Source organism: Andrena cerasifolii, chromosome 16 (assembly GCF_050908995.1).
Source record: "Andrena cerasifolii isolate SP2316 chromosome 16, iyAndCera1_principal, whole genome shotgun sequence".
NCBI classification, from domain to species: Eukaryota; Metazoa; Arthropoda; class Insecta; order Hymenoptera; family Andrenidae; genus Andrena; species Andrena cerasifolii.
The window spans coordinates 10,258,159-10,277,218 of NC_135133.1; the positions used below are offsets into that span (position 1 = coordinate 10,258,159).

The window sequence follows — 19,060 nt, forward strand, 5'->3', positions numbered from 1 at the left end:
TTGGTTTCTTCAAATTTTGCAGCTGGTATCAATTCAAATAACTATTAATATCAAGTAGAAACTGAGTACGAACATTTCCACGAGGCATCACACTCTCGCGCATTTACATGTAAACCAGAACTATTAAAAGAGAAGGGAAGGAAATACTAATACTCCTGCGCATTAGCAGTTAATCTATCTCTAATGTTTTCCTGCTTGTCATCAACTCATCCACATTAATTAAAACTCAAATAACATCCACTTAATGCAGTAAAATTTGATTATTTTTAATTACATAACAGTAGCAACACTCTCATCTACGGTTTAAAAAACATTAAATATTAAACACCATTTAAATTTCTTATTTTACTATACAAAAATAGTTACCCTCTTTCTAATCATTTTACAATACTAAAAACACCACTACTATCTTAACTTGGTCATAAATATTGCATACAAATATAACCTATTTCCCTATTGTCATAATACTTTCGTTTAACAAACAAGAACAATATCATCGACGCAGGTATAACTGACCCTTCGAATTGCGCGCGTCGCGTTCTCCTACTCCTGAGAGAGTGCAGATGGCGGCGCGGCCAGTGCGCATGCGCCAGTCCCTCAATGGTCGGGCAAAAACACAGCTGGTCTATGATCTCCGAAGCAAGCTGACGGTCGAACGCTATCAATGTGATTTTCGTGAAGTCCTTACCGATCTACCGGTCAGATCGCGAGGTCAAGGCAAGCGTGCGCGTCAACACGTCCGTGTGCTCGTCCCGTGGTGGTCAGTGACTGTGTGCTTAGATGTATGCAAAACTCGGCAATCGCGGTGTCACCACGAGGATTTTTCACTGCCCTGGATACAAAGGAGTCTCGGCGAGGTGCTTCGAGCGTCCTTTCGGTGAGTCCACGACAAGTCCCATTCAAGTAGCCATAGCATCGCTCCTATCTCCCTGGGCCTAGCAAACGTCCCCATCACCCATCGAGTAGAGTGACCATTTCCAACATCTACCCCCCCAAAAAAGACCTTCCCGCCCGTGTCCGCGGGAGCCCCGGATCTCGATTCCGCGATTCCTCATCTCCGGTTCGACGGCGGTCCGCGGAGACGCCGTCTCTGTCACGTCGGGGCTCCTATCGAATATTCCAACTCCCGTTTGCTCGGGTCGCGGTGGGTCCCAGGGACGTGGCGTGCAGCATCTTCGTGGAAATAGGTCAGAAGCGAGCGTTTGGTAATCCGGCGGCGAGGCTCCTGGCCAGGTATCGCCTGTTGAGAGGGAGATTCTTATCGTTGCGTTATCTCCCGTTGCTCTTGCATACGGAGGGGGGACCCCTCGAACTCGAGTGAACCGCCTTTGTTATCGCGGACGGCGGAGGATCACGGCCCTCTCTTTCTCTCGCTCACATTTTTATCGTGCGTTACGCGGCCAGCCGGTGTGTACGTGCCCGCCCGATGGTAAACACCCGCGGACGGAAAGCTTGCGACGTTACGGGGCCGATACCCAAACAGACGCGTCGCTCGACATCTTTTATCTTTTCGCGCGAGCCACTCGCCCGCCGTCCTGTTTACGTGCGAACGCAGCTGCGTGTGTGATTGGCCCGGGGGGGGGGACGTATCGTGCCGTGCGTGGCAATCGGTATTATCGGGGTCTTGAACCTCGACGACGTCTGAGCAACTATTTTTAAGTACGTCTTCCGTGCTCTGTCACGGTGGCATCGCCGAAAGGAATCCGGTTATTGTCGGGTGCGATGCAGCGGTCCTGGCAAGGTGACCACGGTCTGGTCGGATGCTTTTTGTGGCGGTTCGGAAATGCTTGGGACGACGGTCCGTAAAGGCGAATTTACACGGCTCACTTTGGTTGAACACTGCGGACGATTCGGCGAAATTGAAAGAATGTTTACACATAATCAATGAAATCCAGCGAACTGGTTCGCTAAAAATGGCGCGGACGCAAATTGCCTTTGCCGGCGTTGAAATGATTTGCGAGCATTAAAGACATTCATGGTTTTCGTGCAAGTTGGAAAGTAATGGAGTCTGTTCTCTGCATTTATATGTCATTATTAAATCGAGGAACACCGAAAATTCTTCATAATATTGTTATTGCTTTTGAAAACATTTTTCTGGCACAACATGGCCAGGTCTGTTTACAAAGAATACATCGACGCAGCCGAAATAAAATCTTTTAATATTGAAGATACGTGTTTAATTTGGACGAATCATCCTGACTGGACAATCGCATTAAACAAAAGTTGGAACTTTGTTCTTTCAATGTTTAATTTGGTTGAACACTTTGATTGAATAGTAATCTACACTGTACACTTTGCTTTTAATTCTGTCGAGTCAACCGTATTTTTCCACCAAAGTGAACCGTGTAAATTCAGCTTAAGGGAGCTGCGAAATAGTGGGGACTTTAGTGGTTTTTGTGGGTTGCATTGTTAAATGCTTATGTTTGGAGGTAAGCGGATTATCGCTGGGATTGAGATGGGGAATGATCACACAGGTCTGCGATGAAAAAACTTTTTTTGATATTGTACCTGTTTTCCATACACTTCTGAGTACTGAATTTGAAAAACATAATAAAAATTTCGTGCCACGTCGATTACGAGCGGCTTTAGAGTTGCCATAACTGTTGGTGCAGATAAATATTATATAGGACTTATTAGAAGTTTCTTGGAGACTCTTTCGTTTAATAATCTTTCGCTACTAATTTAATTCGTTCCCATATTACAACATAAAAACGCCAGAGCAAGTGAAGAGCAAATTTGAGGTTATTTTGCATTTAGAATTCGAAATTCCTATGAAACCAGCATTTGTTGAAAAGTTTTTAAGACCGTCAATTTTGCAGCTCTGTGTTACTTGAGGTCTTGTTTGCAGGAGTGGAAGTAGGGATTGAATAGGTTATTGATTTATTGTTTTATGTAGTGGTGGAACTTTTTAATGTCCCGAGTTTAGATAAGTTGCTGGGAACAAGGAGCATTTTTCCGAATGGACAATTAATTGCTGATTTTTATGGGATGTGGTGTATGGGTAGAGTATTGGGAAGTATTGGATAGGTACTTTTTTATTGACTGAAATTCAGGTTTGGGGGAAACGTTAAAATTTTGTTTTGCCTATGTTATTGCTTATGAAATATTAAGAACGTTTTGTTTATCTTTACTAATTTCCGAAAAGTGTAAATAGGTTTCCCATCCTTGACTTTGGGGCAGGTTTTCACACCTTAAGATGAATTTCAGACGGCAGTAAGAAATAGGTGCCTATATAATATTTTCTAATATTCTATGTACATGCTGTGTTTTGTCAAGTAAACCGACATTCAATTTAATACTGCTACTGCAAATCAAATAGAATCTCAAATTACATTTGAGTAACTTTGGAATTCTACGTAACTGAGTTTTGAATTTTTCTGAGTAATTTATTCCTTTTCCCTTCCTTTCATGTCCCCGCCTCTTTGTACGTAGTGTCCGGTCAGATCTCACACTTCTCAATGGAATATTCCAATATGGAAAAAATCGGAGCAAATTGAAAAAATTCCTCAAAGCAATCACACTCATATAACTACATATTAATGAATATTTTAAGCCACACCATGCAAAAAAACTACATTCTGAAGCATTCTCTACAATGGAATATTCCATCTCGAAGACTTTAAAATCTGATACAAACCTATGATTCAAACTGACACAAATTTAAACTCGGAAAAAAGGCCCAAAAAATACCCCCTGCTGGGTCGAAACCCTGCAAACCCCCCCAAGTGGCGATGAATTTAGAAAATAGTTACATAGAGATCCCTCAAACTTAAACACAACCAAAACAGTATAAACCAGAAAACCCATTTTCCAAAAAAATACAAAGGTGACTCGATATTATTATTTCACATTCCCCGATTTGTCACTACTCGTAGCCCACTCCATTTTGCTTTTGCTCCATTCAAATCCAGGTGCATTTTCGCCAGTGCTCTGGCCTTGTCCTATGCAAAACGATACCTTGCGGCGTCTGTCATGCTTTTAATCGGTGTACCAATTAACGAACCGACAACTCGGTGTCGCGGCTTAATTAGTCGCCTCTGCGACGACGAGTAGCGGGATGGTTAACCGCCGTTGCTGTTCAGCCATTGTTGAAAACACGAGATAAATTCCTCATCGCTTCTATCTCTGATTCTCCCCCTCCCTCTCTATACGCTTCTCTAGTGCCATTATCGTTGAACTTCGAACGTTTACTCTCTCGATCTCACGTTTTTCAACATCGATCGTTATAGCGGGTGGGACGTCCACGTAGAGATCGTAAAAGCAGTTGGGAGGAGAACATAGTGGCACCAGAATGTTCTAGGAATATATTCTAGAGCAGTGTTTCCCAACCTTTTTTGAGTCGCGATCTCCTTTTATAATATTCAAATAATCTATATAAGGTAAGGTAAATTTAATAAGGTAAAGAAAACTCATTACAAATAGGTATTCCAGAATATAATTTTAACTTAGTAATAGTTTTATTATTGTTTCATTTATTTATTGAAACGAGAGTAGACCTTATTTAAAAGAAACCCCAAAACCGTGGCGACCCGCCCGAAAACACTTCGCGACTAGACAGTTTTTGGGGAACAAATGGAGCAACTTTGTGGATGTGTTAATTTGTGGAAAGTTAATTTATTTATTCAACAGAAACGCTTCAAGAAGCAAATGCCCTTCTTTAAAAACCTGCAGTAATGGAAATTACAGGATTGCTAAGGGAGCTCTAAAAATTTCAATTGAATTAATTATACAGCCCACTAAGCATTTTTGAGTCGCGAAATTTGAAATTTGTAAAAACCATATTCGTTTTTTTCTTCTTGATAATTATAATTCGTTCGCCATTGTTTTTTTATATAGTGTATGCATTGATGTGGTAAATATCAACTGTTAGATTAACAGGAGAATTAGGATGGATAACAGCAACAGAAGTTGTGATAAGACATAGAATAGAGGGAACCCTGATATGTCAAATGTGTAACACAGGAGAAGCAGAAAACAGAGATCACATACTACGTAAGTGCCCCATATATGAAGAAATTAGACCAAATATAACGAAGAATAGGGAGTGGATAGAACTGGTAAAAACAAACAACGAGAAACAAGTGTGGGGGCTGACAAATTTCATAAGGGGAAGCCTGAAGCTAAGAGCGTTCTGCCTTGATGAGTAGAAGCAGAGGCAATAACAACATAAAGTACAAAGAACCAAAGAAAACTTAAAGAAGTATACAGATAAAATGAAGTTTAGGATTTAAGATAAAAAATATAGACAAAACATAATATAATACATAATAGAATAGAATAAAGTATAACACCAAAGTATGTAAGCTGCGACAAAGCAATATGTAAAATGCTAATATAGCTTTAGAAATAATACAGTAATGTATTGTAACATAGGCATAAGAAATAAGATAAAAAGGAAAAAGCAATGTATCTAACGTGCGAAAATAAGCAAAGATTGTCCTAGTCTATAACTCTTACTATAATAAACAACAAATACATAAATAAAAAAAAATAAATATCAACTATTTTTTAGTACTCGTACCAACCGTTGAAAATTTAATTTATTCAGGGGAGGTAGTATCTTTATCGATACGTTTGATCGTGCTGCATGTAAAATTCCCGAGCGATCGATTCGTGTAGTAGGCAATCCCCTAATTACTTGCAGCGATATATGTAGGTAAACAAGTGTACCGTACCGTACAATGTTTTTAAATTTTTTTCTGTATCGTTTCCCCCCTGTTTATTACAGCCTATTAAACGAACTTTAATGAACAATCGTTTCCCAGTGGATATTTACGAGCTCAGGCTTCACTACTAGCCCGTGTGCCTGCACGGCTTTTTTATCGTGTTTTTTTTATTGCTCGCGCACACATCCACAGCAGAGATTGAACGCCTGTGCACCGGGTGCGCGAGAAATAACCACTGGCTCGCGCGTGGCAATAAAAAAGTTGTATCAATTTTTTTTCAAACTTCAGCCTCACCCCACTCTCGCCTGTTTACCAAACAACGGTGAATATTTTCGCGGCGCATTATATTCCTGGATATAACAGAACGAAATATGGAGAATGTGCAAACGGTGGGAACCGTAAAGAGTGGGATAGAATGTCGCAGCGTGCTGCTAGTGTGGAAGCATTCTGATTATGTGCACGCTCATTCATTCTGGGGAAATGAATAACTGTAGAATATTACGTCCATATGTTGCTCTGCTGCGCTTTAGCTCTGTGCTAGTTGGAATATTCTTGTCAGCAGTCTTCTATCATTTCACGCAGCCAGTGTAGCGTTACTAATATCCTCTTCATTTACACCGTCTGTTTTGCAAGTTTGCATCAATTTTTTTCTCTTTCACACATTTCAAACTCTCCTTCTACTGCAAATAGAAGTTGTTGATTTTTTTTAGTTAAGGCGGACAAATTAAGCTATTTTTAAAGATTTTTTACTGAGTAATTACAATATATAATGAAATAAATCCTTTTGGTATTTATTAAGCTACACTTATATTATACAACAAATTTAAACAGATTTTTTTTTACTTTGTTTTAAATGTTTCTTTATAGCGTCAATATGGCACCTCAAAAAATAGCTATTGTCTGAAACAAACAATTCGAAAAGATTCTTAATCTGTATGAGTGTCTCTATTGACAATTAATAATTTTTGTGGAAAAATAACAGACGCTGAAACGGTTCCGAAAATAATGTTTCAGATTGTTATATCTGTTCTGACTGAAACAGTTACGAAGAACCGATATTGTGAATAACTGTTATAAGGAACCGAAAATTCTAAATATATCGATTTCGATTACAGTTCCACAGAATCGATATTTTATCGGTTCCATAACAGTTATATATCGGTTTTATAATAATATAATTGTTATGGAACCGATGTGATATCGGTTCTGTGGAACCAGAATCGAGACCCATACAGAACCTTTTTCACTCGTAACTGTTTCAAGATTATTTCGGTTCTTATAACTGTTTCGAGAACTGAACCGATATCATAATCGTTTTCAGTTGGAAAAAATAGTTTGGCAAAACACAAATCATTTAAAATATTATTATTATCATGTCATCTAAAATTAGATTTAAAATTAAAGCTATGAACTGAAATAAAACAATGAAGCTAAGACTAATAAGGACAGGGAGTTACTGAAAGTGGAAGAGAATGAAGGATCCACTAGTGGATAGAAAAACTTGTTACAATATATTTAGGATATAAGAACGGTATAGGAACCCAAGGGGCCAATAAAAAGAACCTCGGCCACCGAAAGTGTCCGTTTCACTGCCTGGAACGGTTATTCTGCTTCCACTAATATTTGTCCCCAGAGCGTCCACTTTCAGCGCGTAGAATGAAAGGGAATCCGTCCGTGTATTACACTCTATATCCCCCTTTCGCGAAGGACACCCACGGCTGTCGAGGATAATCCGTCTTCCCGCGGTAGAGAACGAATCCCAAGGATCGGCGGAAGCGTAAGAAAGAATTTCAAGGGCTCCGTCTCTTTTACGGAATCGAACGCGGACTTTTCCTTTCACAAAGCTCCACGCGAAGGGAACAAATACGTATTCTGCGCGCGCAGGGCACCAGGATCGCGCGTCTGCTTGGATGAAAAGGGAAGAGGGCTGGGGGTGGTTGGAATGTAGAACGAAATTGAGAACGCTCGCACTGTGACGTTAATTGGACGTTTATTAGAAATTGTAATCGAAGGAATTGTTAATCGGTTAATCAGAAAAGTATTCACCCACGTCATACGTATATTTTACCTGTTTAAGAAATGTTAAATTTGGAATTACCGTCAAATGAGGTAACTTTGATCACTGGGGTAACTTTATTTACACATCTGGGTTTTAAAACAAAAGGTATCATTCTCAGACAAAATGCATCTCGAAGTACTTAGGCAGGTAAAGTTATTCAAGGGAGATACTTTTCCTGTTTAACTTACATTTGTTTTAAAATCTAGTTTTGTGGTGAAAGTCACCCCGTTTGACGGTACCCACTGTAATTTACATTGATATAAACCGCGATTAATATATTTTTAGTCAGCACCATCCACCAAAGAAATGCTGAAATAAATTTTGCTGGTAAAATGGATTAAGATAAGTCCAAATTTCACAGAAAATTATTTGAATCTATGAGTAATAGATTATAGATTATAATAAAATCGCAAGAATATTAGAGGAATATCAACTTATTGTAATTACGTTTGTATAAATTAAATATTGAATTTGAGAGAATATTTTCTTGCACTATCTTTGCTACTTTTAGAGGTAATACTTTTTAAAACAAACTGTGTACAATTTTTCAATTGAGTGCATCCGAAATAAAAGTGTATCTATTAATGTGAATTAGAATTGCAAATTCTGACTTTGGAGTCGGTTTAATATGTAAATTATGTTACATATGGGGTGACCTAGTCAATTTTGAATTTTTGAATTTTCAACGTAGCTTGTATTTTTAAGCTGGATACATACAGGTGATCGTCCCTGTAAAAATAAATAAAAATTGTGGAATAGGGATTTCTGATAGAATGGTTTACATTCCAGAAAATCGAGTTTGAAAACTCGAGTATCCATGCAGTTAGTGGCAGAATTATCGTGGATGAAATGAACCCTGCAACAGAGAACTAAAATTGTAAAATAACTTTTGTTTGTGCCTGGCTTTATAAAAAAATGTTCGAAATTGTTTTTACCTAAATAATTACTCCCTTTTAGCTTGGACCACTAATTACACCCCACTCTGTATAAAATATCTATTTTGTTACGAGGCTGCCTTTTCTACCTTGTCCCAGGTTTCTGTACCATCGATTTACATACAAACAATTACTTGGCCGCAACAAAGCAATCGTTTTAACATAGACGATCCCCAGTTTCGAATATGCAATTTTCCTCGTATCAAAATCACGATGGAATTGCGAGTTAATTATAAAATCGTGTTTCAAAGAGGTTTCGAGGGGCGTGTAATTATTGCGTCGCAGCAGAGTAATTTCGATAAGCATCGATTACGAGAGAGATTATTTCTTCCGTCTTTCCTTTTTCCTCTCTTTTTCTCGTTTTAATAGGATTGTTACATAAACACGGTTGTAATAGTATATCGTAAATTATAACGAGCTACTTTCTCGCGGTCTAGCCCAGAAATTTAATATTTCACTGTCACGCCTATCGTTGATCAAACCGATCGGGGACGACTTGTTTCGTTGTTAAATACAAGTGTACTGGGTGTTTCGGAATTATGTATGGCAAATGTGCCAGGAGTCAATGGGCGGTGAAGGTGAGGAATAGTTTTGAAACATCTTGATGAGATATTGGGAGAGTTTAGATTTATCAAATTTTACTAAATTTTATTAAATTTACAAAATTTACTAAATTTTACAAAATTTACTCAATTTTAAAAGTATTCAAGTTCATATTTCGTGAAATTAAGTGTGCGTTTGTATTGTACTGTACTATGATACAAATTCTGATGGTTTAGTGATGAGTAGCAGTAATTAATTTCTTTTCATCTGTACAGTTTGAGAAGTAGTGAAATTTATTTATGACGAAATGAAGATTGCAAGGAGGTGGATTGTAATTAGGAAAATTTTAATCCATAAAATTCTATCTTCTTGAGAGAATGAGCTTTTTGGTAGCTAGTGTTTAAAAGGGAAACTGAAGTACTTCAGAAAGTTGTAATCAGTAATATCCAATTATCTTGCAGTTTCAGTGACATTTGATTTAAACTAGAAAATTAAAGTTGCTCCCTGGAAATAAAAAAAAAGTGTAATTAAAATTCCGAGCATAAACATCCGTCTTCAGTTTTCCGATTTTCTGTCCGCTTTTTGATGACCCATTCATTCATCAAGCTTGTGTTCACAATTCTGAAACACCCTGTATAGCAGCGCGCGAAAACTAATTAGCGGCGGCTTCTTTCGTTTCGAAACTAGCTTCGCACGGGCACAAAGCTCGCGTGGCAGAAGTTTAATGGTCAATTAGCGGCTCTTCATTTGCAAACATTTATCTCGACGAAGAATGTTGCGGTAAAAATGTAATTAGCGATTAACCGACGGTTACAATCCCGATGCAATGCTTGGCGACCGCGAAAATTCAATAACCGTTCACTGATCACCGAAGTCGTCGATGCGGGAAAGACAGCAACTCAATTTTCCCTGTAATATCGCGAGGATTTACCTCTCGCAAAATCCGCGAGCAACAATTTATTCTCCTCTTCTGCGCATAAATTTTCTGCGATGATTTCGCTACGACGTTAATTTCGAACAATTTCACTGTTATTTTATAATCTTCGTGCCGCGGCCAACGAACAATTTTGGCTAACAATTATTTTTGAATAACTGCTGCTTGGTAACAATAGAGTGCAATTAAATTAGTTTGAAATTATGCCGTTTTACTGGTTTCAGAGTTTTGTGGACCTTCGTTAAAGATGGAATGAAGTTTTTAGAAAATATCTTAGGAAAAGATTGTGTAAAGAAAAAATGTTGCATTGGTGGTTAATGTTGTAGAAGTTGTTTAAATTCGTGGAGTTCTGTGCACAGATATGCTTCTTTGTCGATTTTAACACCACGTTTTATATATAATTCTTTATTATAAGTTTAATTTTATATTCTTCAACAGTCATAGCATATTCGGTACAAAATATTTCTATAAAGAAACTTCTTCCAATTAGTGGGAAAGAGTCTTTTGTTCATTTAAGGAAAGGCAAGCCTAGGATTAGAACGGTACAAGTGCAATTTGGATAATTATTAATTACATGCATTAGAGTGTTCAGTGCAGTGAAAGTGGTTCTAATTCCCACTCACTATAGTCGGAACAAAATTAACTGGCTGTCCAAGACCACTGAGCACCTACTTCCCTCGCCATATTCTTCAGGTACCACCTATTATTGCATTTCTCGTCCCTTTGTGCAATCCTGCAAGCATATTCTCTGCGTTTCTTGGACAAAGAGACTTGTCAATGGGACACCGCTGTAGAAATCGTTCCAGGAATCCTGATTCACTTAGTTTCTCTCCTGACTGCAACGCAGCGCTTTAAATTCCAATAATGAACTACAAAGAATGGCTATAGTACGAAAATAAAATTAACTCTTGGCCTTTAATTATTTTCAAAATATATCGTATGCGGTCCAAATTCAATTGACTAAAATTTACAACGAATTGTGTATATTCTTTTATCCATCTTCCGCTATACAGAAGTACAATGGTGCTCGAACAATGGGGATTCAAAATCGACGTAGAAACCCTCAAAGGGCTCTACATTCCCAAGAATTTCGTTTCACCGTTTCTAAAAACTCTATTCATCCTCCAACTACTTCCATGCGTTCGATATTCATTAGCAGTGAAGCTTTCATTTAAACAAAAATGGCATTTCTCAATTCAGTGCCGAAATCAAAATAGAACGAAAAAAAGCTGAAATTACTGTTACTATTATTTATCTATTTATTGCCGCAAACTATATGCGATTGGAAAATGCGAACGACTGCCTAGTGCCCTTAGGTTGCTTTGTATTATATTTCCGAGGTCTTGGTACAGAATTTCTTTTATAATTCCATTTGGCGATGCAAACATTTCTTCTTTTGCCGAAACGTTGCCTTTTTCGCTACCAGCTGTTCCTAGCTGGGAGGGGACCCAGGTGAAATATTATGCATTCGCCATTGTTATTAAAATCAAGACTTCATTCTTGACGAACCACTGTGCGGTTGTTAACGAAGAGCAGGTCACAGCTGAGCTTGCATAGAGGAAGGAAAACAATGATGCAATCGAGTATTTTTACGTGATACACCAGTGCCCCTTTTGGGCGATATGGAATTCCCATCGACCCGCGAAACATTCGTCTTGTGTCAGCAAGTAATCAGCTCCATCGACGTGTGCTCCCCGGACCCAGAGCAGCTCTTGATAAATCGTGCTTGGAAACGCTCGCGGCAGGCACACGTCCATCCTGTTGAAAGCATTACGCCGTTGCATCATGTGAGTTTAATATCCTAACCTCGTTTCGGTTAATTACTCGTGATTAGCCTGAAGACAATCTGAACTGGGTCTTGCCACACCGCTCCGCCCGTCTTTGGACGCCGACTTCTCTTCGAATGGCCAGTTCGGAGCTGCCGGGCTGAATATTGTTTTGCAACGCGCTCCGTGCCACGTGATATTTATTGCAAACGAAGCTCTTATCCGGGCAGAGGAGATATTAAATTTAGCGGCGGAAAGGAGACGAAAGCAGGACAAATTTAATGCAATTTTAAGTTTCTTGGAGTTCGATATCGCTGTTTATTTTTTTAAGTAGTTTTTGAAGTTTTGTAGAGAATCTTCGCTTACAGTTGAACCTTTCGTGGTCACACGGGGTGCATCGCGCCCAAGGCAGTCTTTTCGCTTTGCCAAGATTTCTGTAAATTTTTAGACCTTGATATGAAAATTTAAACACTTTGTGAATTTTATAAAAAAGATCGCTTCTTCCACGACTATTTTCTAAATACAAATTTCATCATATCGAAATTTACAGTTCTAGAAGAAAACCATTAGCACGTAATATTGTATAATTATTACGAATGTACAATTATCACTCGGAAGTTAAAAGATTTAAAAATATGAAAATGGCACCTAACTCAAAACTCTCGCTGGAGTGCAGTGAACCCCCACGTGGCCAATTTATGATTATAAGATGTGACCACGAAGGGTTCCAGACCTTATCCTACACGGGGTTGTTAGCGACCCCCCACATATTTTTCTTTAAATACGGTTCCGATGAAAAAAAATCCTAATTTTTACTAGCTTTACATATATCCAAACGATGTTTATTGCAAGCATGTTTGCACCACACGCAGCATAAAGTTTTGCATAAAGTGATACCGCACTACCCCTGTATCCGTTCTGGAATTAACTTTTCAGATGCTACTGTCACAAAGGCAGTCAGCTTCCTTTTAACACTTGCAATGGCGTCGACGCGTTTCCGCGCCGAGGGAGCACGCGTGTTCTCGCGTCGATATTTTCTGCGAAGCGTCGAAAATACTGTCCCAGTGTCCCCGAATGTGTTTTTTTAGGACGAGTTACGTAGAAATTTCTCAGCAGAAGCGATCGCTTGGAAGTGCCTGACCGACTTGAACCAGCATTTCTTAAAGCCTTGCGTCACTCAAACTATTAATGGATCGGCGCGTAAAAATTTCTGTGTTTTGGGTAGCTCGAGAGGAATTTCCATTTCACACACCGAGTTGCTGCGCAAGGACGAAGGAAATGGAAGATGACACGGGAGGGAGAAGTTAAGGCGAATTTACACTTTGTCACTTGGATTTGCACCGCGGAATGTGAAATATAAAAGCTGGAGTATTTATTAGGGTTGGCCACTTTTTTCGGGGAATATAGTACTTTACGGTCAAATGTGATAGGAAATATAGTACATTGTGAAAAAATATTGTACTTTTCAGAGGAAAGTGGTACAAAATAAAACTACATTAACACAACGACATCTTATTTTTTAAATGTACATTTATTCGTGCATTTTGCTTTAGTAATTGATTTAATGTCTTTATTAACATACCTCTTATATGAAGAGCTCATTTTTTATGAGAGATAGACTGGCTGTGTTCTGTTTTCCTGTTCCCGCCACTTCGTATTCTATTATAGAAAACATCTCTGTTAAAGTTTGATTTGGCAAATTAAAGTTTTGATGCTGCCATAGAATGAGAAAGTAAATATAAATATAATTATTGAATTTTATCGCGGTATCGGAAATATAGTATTTTTACTTACTATATCTTTTTCTAATAGTATATACTACACTAGACAAAAATATTGTACAATACTATGTTCAATAATTGAATTGAATTTACTAGTTCTGAGAATGTCGGCGCGTGAAATAGTGAGTGTGGGAATTGAGTTAATAAGTTCAGCCCTGGCAGTTAGAAACGAGAAAATAAAAGTCGACCTCGCCGATAGTGGATGAAACCTTGGATTCGACGGCGAGAACGATTGGAAGCATCAATACAACTATTAGTGTAACTTGCTGTCGAAGATCCTGATAGCTGCAGGAATCATTTAAGAGTGATTGAAGCTCAGCTTGATTTTCTCGTACAGAAAGTTAGTCCTCTGGCACAGAAGGCCGAGACGTTTAGACTTGTCACTGCCGCTTTACTACGGATGAATCATCCATTCAATTCATTGAAAGTAAAGACTGACTATACTTGGTTCGCTAGTCACTTTGGACGAAATGAAAAATGAAATTGGGGTGAGCTGAGTTGAACGGATAAAAATATTTTTAACGCAAATTCAATAAAATTCTTTAGGCGAATATAAAAATTTATTTAAAGAAAAAAATTCAGGTTTTTATTCTTTTTATAAAGCCCTTTCTTTGGGGGTGCCAGGGACCCATACACATTCAAAGTGAAAAGTCTAAATCCGCCTTTATTCTGCTTGCTAGAACTAACTAAAAATATAGAAAACTATCGGTGCTCTGAAGCCATAATTGGACATTATTAGAATAAATTTTTATCCATAATAATCTTCGAATAAAACTTTACTCGAATTATGCCCAACTCTGTCTGAAACGTCAGCTAGCACCCAACCCAGCCTGTATTTTTCTGCCTCGGAGGAAAAATTGCTTCGCGAAATTCCATCTCCTTTGTCAGCGACCCCAAAACGAAATAAGGGCGGAACATTCGTAAGCCGTATTCGGAGCGACTGACGTATCCTTGCACCTTGCTTCCCATAATATTTACCTGCCACACTCGTCCTAGCACCTCTGCGTAACACGCACACGGAGAAAGCGTAAGTTTGCCATAATTGTCGATTTCCCCATTCCATCGTGAAAGTAGGCTAAGGTCGATCGGTTATCGAATCGATCGGAGAGAGTGTCTCATCGTGGTTTTTCGCTTCTCCTTGCCATTGCGTAACAGGTGACAGCTGCTGGTCCTGGAAGAAGTTTCATTCGAGACGGATTCCTTTGGAATCGCCGCGTTGCCCCGATGATTGCCTCCTCGTTTTCTACTCGAACGCTTGTTTAACATCCGCACTCGGTGAAGTGGGGTTGTAAGTGTCTTCCAAAGCACTAATTTGTTAGCTATGGCGGTGCTTCGCTTGTAAATAAGTTTATTAAGAAATTTAATAGACATAATAGAAAGGGTGGTGCGAGGGTTGAAAGAGCCTGTGAATTAAATGTATCCCTTAGTTTTAAATTCCAATTCAATTTTACACGACGAATCAATTCATTTTCAGTTAAGTTACCACCAGCAATTGATTGCTCGAAAATTAGTGTACAGTGTGTTTTCTAATTAGACAAAACTTGAGAGATATTAGCTCGTAAAAATAATAAATAGCTTCCTTGTGACCATTCAAGGCAGCTATTTTGGGGTCCACTGCGTTTCTCTAAGTAAACATAGTTTTAAAAAAGATCCTTGGTTTTCTGATGCACTCGACAATTTCTTTTACTCGAGTTAATTTCGAGGAATAGAAGCTCCAACTGTTTCCAATATTGAAAGCGATTTCATGGGGCTGGCAATCACTCTTTGAGGGAGAAAGAAAAAGCGAGCCATGTGTTACTGTGACGCCATATTTTCTCTTTGCAATCTAGCAGACGGGGGTCGAGGTTGAGGATAACTCATTGGAACTGTATAACGGCGCAGGAATCGATATCTCAAATGCGAGAGCACGGTCGTGATGGGAAATCAGAATTGGAAAATTGCTGGTCGCAGAACCTGGTCCAGTTCGATTCCAAGGGAGCAGCCGCTGCAAACATTTACACAGGAAATGTTGTATAAATTCCCTGGAATGGTGGCAATAAAATGGGAATGCTGGGCACATTCAGAGTGGACGAGCAGTTCTCGCCATCGTCATTAAGCAAGAGATACAGCTACGCCATTCGTAAGAATAACTGTTGACATAATTAAACGGCTTCGTCAGAAATTTCCGCGTACAACAAATTAATCGCCGCCTTTAAATTCCCCCCGCGCTGCCTCGCTGTATCGATGCTTCCCTGCTAAACGAAAATTCCGTTTATTTATACATTTAGAAGAAGCTTCCGCACCACTTTTTCTTAATTCGTGCAGCACCCACCTCGTTGCTTCGCGCCAAATGTAGAGCATATTGGAGTATGCAAGAAGGAATTTTCTTGTTCTGTGGAAATTCACTTTGGACGGATGAAATTAGTCCCCAAAGTCATCACTTTATTCGTTTTTTTTTATAAATATAATTTAGAATACAGAACGAAGAGTTGTTCAGTTTTTATTTTATTTATAGTCATTATTATTTATGTTTAAAAGAAAAATAAAGTTGTCCTAAGTAAACCGTGTGTTAGTTAGCGTCTTAAGTCACCACTGAAAATTTGGTAAAAGAATTGTCGCAGCCTTCCTATAACATACAAGATAAATTTTAAATAGCAATAACTAGGAACTGTCATTTGGTGGTTTCAACCCTTTGGTTGACCCCGATCAGCCAAAATCATTTGCTACTGCACTTTTTGAATATAATATATAGAACCTTCCCACGGGGAGAAATATAGCATATTGATTTCAAACTCGGCGATTCATTTGATTCTGCGAATAACCAACTCTCCCACTAGGCAACATCAATCTAAACATTTGTCCACGTCGCACGCGTTCCCACTGTAATTTCCCTTTCCCCAAGAAATATCGTTCCAATCCAGCTAGTTACGGCATCCACGCAAGTCTAACGTATGCACCTAATAACAAACTACGTAAAAGGGTCTAGAAATACCCCGTGGATGATTCCAGGCTCCCAGAACCCCAAGGATTCTGCACTCACATACGGCTCGCGTAATGAATCTGAATTTCCGCGGTTCATCAGCTATGGGCCCTCTGATATACAGCGGGATAATTACAACGATCCATTGTCCAAAGAGATTGCGCAGGCAGTATCCCACCTGACTCGCTCAGGAATTATATAATTCCGGAAGCTGGCACTTTGCGCGCGCGCTCGTGATTGTTCGAAGGGAGAAATGGGAGAGGCGTCGTCAAAAGCTGTTAATTTCTCGTCGTTTTGTAATGCTTCGGGTGGCTGAACCGAGCACGGGGGCTCGTAACCACGCGTGGGTTCTGCACACGTGTGTGCACATAGGGGAGCACAGGGGTAGCGGTATTCCTATTGGTGAAATCACGTGGGAGGCTCTTCACCTCCCCTTGCTCCGCCGACTGCTCAGACTATTTTTAATTCTGGAGGACACTAACGACTCGCGACATTTTTCCCCCTCAAAGGTCGATCGGAAGGAGACTCGACGCCTAGTAAACCCTTGCTTAATGAAAACTATGCAAATGTATGCGAGATGTGCAGATTTTCTTAGAAGTTGTGTAGAAAGGAATCCAGCCGCGGAGAGAAGCTTGTTTTCTGGGAAATACTCTGTTGAAGGAGAGAGAGTTAATCTAGTTGTAGAAAACAGTTCTTCTACCCTAGTAGTTGAGGACAGATATGGGCATTATTCGAATACAGTTTTATTCGAATAATATTAATAATAATATTCGAATGCAAATCTCGGATAAAATCCAGTTATTTGAGAATAACGAATAAATGTTTATTCGAATAATGGCCAGCTCTGGTTGAGGATCAAAGATTACATTTATTTACTTTAATACACTGCGCTTATTTATTTTAATATTGTTACATTGCCGTATTAAAAGTTTACTTCTATAATATAGAAGTGACCCGGCTAACAGGTTAACGAAGGGAGCCAACTACGTGAATGAGGCAATACTTTCATTTCGATATGACGTCGAAACGGCAGGCGAAACGCGTACAAGACGCTTCGAACGCCTATGAAGCGCTCTAACGTTGGCAGAGCGTGGCGCATAATTCCGCCTGGCACCGCAAAGACATTGCGATCAGGAATTAGCATTGTAACAGCATTATACGGGGCGTTCTGGCGCCCGTCCAAAGGCACCGAAAACCCTTGACGGAGAGGGAAGTGCACGCGCAAGAATCAGAACGGGTGCAAAAGGTCGATCGTGTTATCATTAATTTCCTACCCACCGGTACACTTTTATTTCACACCTAAGCCACCCAGTAGCCAAGCTGGTCAATTCCGTGACACAAAAAAAGGGTAAAAAAGAAGCCACAAATTCAGGGTTAACTGTGCACTGGATTACCGAAGTCCAGAGACCTGCAGAAAGTGGAGTCCACGAATTTGCAAAACCCAACACTTCCATCCTGCTCGAGGCTTTTAAGAGTCGCCACCTTGGAAGGCTCGCGAGTTCGCTCCACGCATCTGCAATCGATCAAGGACACGAGTCGTTGGCCATGTACGAGATAAAATGGATTTTCCCGGTGTCAGGTGAACAGCTGTTGCTTCCTTCTATCTGTCCCTCGGTTTTTCCCTTCTTTTTCGTTGTGAATCATCGACCACGATGTCACACGGAAGCGATTTGCCAATCGCTTTACAGTTATATCCTTCGGTTATTTCGGTGGCCTTCTCTGGTGAATTTGGTCGCCTCGGTCGATGTATCGAGGTCGAGTATTCGGCTTCTTGGGATTTCTTTAGTGGGGTATTAATTTGTAGGGTGTTTATGGCGTGTTATTTGTTCAGGCGAGAGGGAGGCGACGGATGCCCCATGGGGTGTATTCATGATTTTTGTGGGTGTTGGGAAAGAAAATGGAGATTGGTTGGTTAATGGATGCAATTTTTTTCTTTTAATGTTACTATTTGCATTGAGTTTACTGTACACTTTGATCGTCTTCATTATCTGCAGCATGTGCTCGAAATAATTTGTCTCTACGTACTTCTGATACTAAATAGGGTATCGTCGAGTAATTAAAAACAAAAAATTTAAGCGTAGCGATTTTATTTAACTCGATCAATAATGCACTAAAAAGTAAAAAATAATTATTTTCTTGTATCAAATCATACAAATTCTGTGATTATCCTTTTTACAATTGATTTGCACAATTCTACAGGATAATCACAGAGTTTGTATGACTTTATTTAAATTATCACATTTCGCCATCGAAATTGTAGTAAAGGAAAAGAATTACTTTGTACTTTTTAGTCATCATTGGTACAGTTAAATAAAATCGGTTCACTTAAATTTTTGGTATATATTTTTTACATTTTTAGTGTTTGTGTTTTACAACCAACTTTTATTCTTATGAATTCTCCACTCAAATATCCCTTT

The 19,060-nt window shown here is 39.2% G+C and overlaps 1 protein-coding gene and 1 long non-coding RNA gene across 2 annotated transcripts in view; one reads left to right on the forward strand and one right to left on the reverse strand.

Annotated features, from left to right (window-relative positions):
• The window catches only part of LOC143377575 (uncharacterized), a 186,689-nt gene that overhangs the window by 43,607 nt on the left and 124,022 nt on the right, over window positions 1-19,060 (reverse strand). The window lies entirely within an intron of this gene.
• The window catches only part of LOC143377759 (solute carrier organic anion transporter family member 3A1-like), a 61,293-nt gene continuing 42,816 nt past the window's right edge, over window positions 584-19,060 (forward strand). Inside the window, exon 1 of the mRNA XM_076829428.1 lies at window positions 584-877. The gene's annotated coding sequence lies outside the window, so the exon portion shown is untranslated. The remainder of the gene's footprint in view (window positions 878-19,060) is intronic.